The 3,619-nt window shown below is 50.8% G+C and overlaps 1 long non-coding RNA gene across 1 annotated transcript in view; it reads right to left on the reverse strand.

Annotated features, from left to right (window-relative positions):
• The window catches only part of LOC117958992, a 16,316-nt gene that overhangs the window by 1,198 nt on the left and 11,499 nt on the right, over positions 1-3,619 (reverse strand). The window lies entirely within an intron of this gene.

Raw genomic sequence — 3,619 nt, forward strand, 5'->3', positions numbered from 1 at the left:
CCCCCCCCCCCAGCGCCACCAACACATGTGCGTGTCCCTTTGGATGACTTATTTTTCGCTAATGTGAATCCTTCCAGCATTTATGCGGTGCTCCAGATCTCCTGTGAGCCCAGAATCTGATTACACCAGATCGAAAGGTCAATCCAGAATGACATCATGGCTCGTTAGCGACGTAACAAGATCGCCGACTGATATTTTACACCACAACTCCATCCTTGATTGAGCCTCCTCATCCGGGATGCGACCCGATGCCGAGCAGCTGTGGCTCTGAACGGGAACGCTGACGACTTCCTCCGCTGCTGATCTGTGCAACCTGAAGTCAGGTGTGCACATCAAGACTCTAAGAAATCCTGAGTGTGTGTTCCCAACAGCAAACATGTTCAGAAGAAGATGAAATATGTGTTGGGCTGTGTGAGTGGCAGGGTGGATCAGTTGGTCCAAGACCCAAATATAGTTTTTAATGAAGTCTAAATTAAAAAAAGTAGAAAAGTGCAATGCAACATACAAATATATACAGGTGGAGCATGGGCAGGACAGGAAATATAGTGCAGTGTAGACAGTTAGAGAGGGTTAGAGATCTTTTAAAAGACGTTACTGTTGGAATAAATGCGCCTGAACAAGTAGTTATGTCTGTCTTGTTTTAGGGGGGGCTAGAGGCCGCCCCATTTTTGACCAGATTTGCCAGTTTTATGTGTCTGGGATTGATCAGATGAGATGAAGAATGAAAGGAGCCTTATGTCACATAATACAGTTGGTTTAATATACATTCAATATTAATATGTGCTGTGGATTAGCAGTTACCTCATAAGAGCAGGATAAATATGGCTATGTAATATGAACAACATGTACAGGTATGTGACACCCCAAGCCTACGGTTGGCCTTAGCCGGCCGCCGTCGGCCCCAGCCGACCTCTGCCGGCCTCAGCCGGCGTCTGAGGAGGCTCAGGAGAGACCGGCCTCAGCCGGCCTCAGCCAGCGTCTGTCGGCCTCTGCCGGCGACTGTCGGCCTCTGTCGGCCTCAGCCGGCGTCTGTCGGCCTCTGTCGGCCTCAGCCGGCGTCTGTCGGCCTCTGTCGGCCTCAGCCGGCGTCTGTCGGCCTCTGCCGGCGTCTGTCGGCCTCTGCCGGCGTCTGTCGGCCTCTGCCGGTGTCTGTCGGCCTCTGCTGGCCTCAGCCGGCGTCTGTCGGCCTCAGCCGGCCTCAGCCAGCGTCTGTCGGCCTCTGCCGGCCTCAGCCGGCGTCTGTCGGCCTCTGTCGGCCTCAGCCAGCGTCTGTCGGCCTCTGCCGGCCTCAGCCCGCGTCTGTCGGCTGAGGCCAGCGTCTGTCGGCCTCTGCCGGCGTCTGTCGGCCTCTGTCGGCCTCAGCCAGCGTCTGTCGGCCTCTGCCGGCGTCTGTCGGCCTCAGCCAGCGTCTGTCGGCCTCTGTCGGCCTCAGCCAGTGTCTGTCGGCCTCTGCCGGCCTCAGCCCGCGTCTGTCGGCCTCAGCCAGCGTCTGTCGGCCTCAGCCAGCGTCTGTCGGCCTCAGCCAGCGTCTGTCGGCCTCAGCCCGGGTCTGTCGGCCTCAGCCAGCGTCTGTCGGCCTCTGTCGGCCTCAGCCAGCGTCTGTCGGCCTCTGTCGGCCTCAGCCGGCGTCTGTCGGCCTCAGCCAGCGTCTGTCGGCCTCTGTCGGCCTCAGCCAGCGTCTGTCGGCCTCTGTCGGCCTCAGCCGGCGTCTGTCGGCCTCTGTCGGCCTGTTTTTGGAACCGGCGTCGGTGGTTGTCGACTGAACAGCCAATTCAACAGAAACCACTGTGACAGGCACAGACAAGGCTCCTTTCATTCTTCATCTCATCGGATCAATCCAAGACACACAAAAGATGCCAAAACCGGCCAAAATTTACATTTAAATTTGACACATATGTCCATAAGATGGCAAACATAGCCTACGAGGTGGAGGAGGGTTGGTTCCTCTCGTGTTTTCTATTCATCAACAGCTTTATTATCAGAGACAGTGCACATTAGTCATGATTGGAGATGTTGATTAACACATTCAGTGAATTAAAATCACAGGAATAATATTTAGAAAAAGCGACAGCGGCCGTTGAAATGTCTAGTGAGACTAATGAAAAAGATGTGTGATGTCATATCTCATCTGTGTTGATTTCCACGTCGTTATAACAGCCTTTTAATTAAATTAAGAGAAGGAAATTATAACTTGAGAGGGTTGTGTATGGGGCGCCCGGGTGGCTTCACTCATGGAGTGAGTGCCCATATGGAGGGCCGGGGGTTCGGGTCCGACCCGCGTCTCTCTCTCTCTCTCTCTCTCTCTCTGTCTCTCTCTCTGTCTCTGTCTCTCTCTCTCTCTCTCTCTCTCTCTCTCTCTCTCTCTCTCTCTCTCTCTCCCTCTCTCTCTCAGGTAGCCTAACAACTGGTTTGATTTGCACTGAGATATGATTTTATGAAAAGTTCCCCATGCCTATTTTTTTGGTATGGTGAAGGGTGTGTGATGGTGTGTGTGTGTGTGTGTGTGTGTGTGTGTGTGTGTGTGTGTGTGTGTGTGTTATATTAATTCCAAGGAGTTTCGGTTAAGGAGTTAGCATCTCCTAACTCCGCCCAAACAGCTGACAGATTCATGAGACGCTTCAGAGGAAAGGACGTCTCGTCCTGCTAAAACCCATTTCCTTGTTTCCTCTCCGATGGCTTCCTTACGTCTCTCTGTATATATATTAATTAATTTTAACGGTCTATGGTCTCTCCTGTGCCTCCTCGGTGCGAGTGACTAAGGAAGGAAGGCAGGAAGGAAGGAAGGAAGGAAGGAAGGAAGGAAGGAAGGCAAAGGGAGGAATCAAGGAGATAATTTAAGTGACATGAGCATCTGTCTCGGTCTAAATAAAAGCATAAATACCTAATAAATATCTTTATAAAGGCTTATTCCTTTTTTTTGGTTGTTCGGTCTTTGACTCGAGTCCGGACTCAAGACTGTTTTTCTATGGTCTCGGACTCACTAGTATTTGGACTTGGACTAGTCTCGGTCTCGACCGCTTTTGGGCTTCTGGTCTGGACCGAGTCCAGGTGTCTTTATTATGTTGATAATAATATTGGAGGGAAAGGGAAACACAAAATGATTGTCTTTATACTGTCATGAAAAATACTTTTTATCTTGTCCTGGACTCGGTCTTGACTCGGACTCGATCCTATTTGGACTCGGTATTGACTCGGACTCAAACCTATTTGGACTAGTCCTGGTCTTGGACTCTGTCTGGACTCAGACTCGAACCTTTTTGGACTCTGTCTTGACTTGGACTTGACTAGTCCTGGTCTTGGACTCTGTCTGGACTCAGACTCAAACCTCTTTGGACTCTGTCTTGACTTGGACTCATTCAGGGGGGTTGCTCATGTATGAATAATTCAAACTAACAATCCACATTTATATATTATTTATCACCAACCTAGAATATAATCTCGTTTAAGAAGCTGGAGACCTGTTCCTTTAGACTTACAGTCCCCCTTTGCTGGAGACTTGTTCCTCTAGATTGACAGTCCCCCTTTGCTGGAGACCTGTTCCTTTAGATTGACAGTCCCCCTTTGCTGGAGACTTGTTCCTCTAGATTGACAGTCCCCCTTTGCTGGAGACCTGTTCCTT

The sequence above is a fragment of the Etheostoma cragini genome, chromosome 16 (genome assembly GCF_013103735.1).
Source record: "Etheostoma cragini isolate CJK2018 chromosome 16, CSU_Ecrag_1.0, whole genome shotgun sequence".
NCBI classification, from domain to species: Eukaryota; Metazoa; Chordata; class Actinopteri; order Perciformes; family Percidae; genus Etheostoma; species Etheostoma cragini.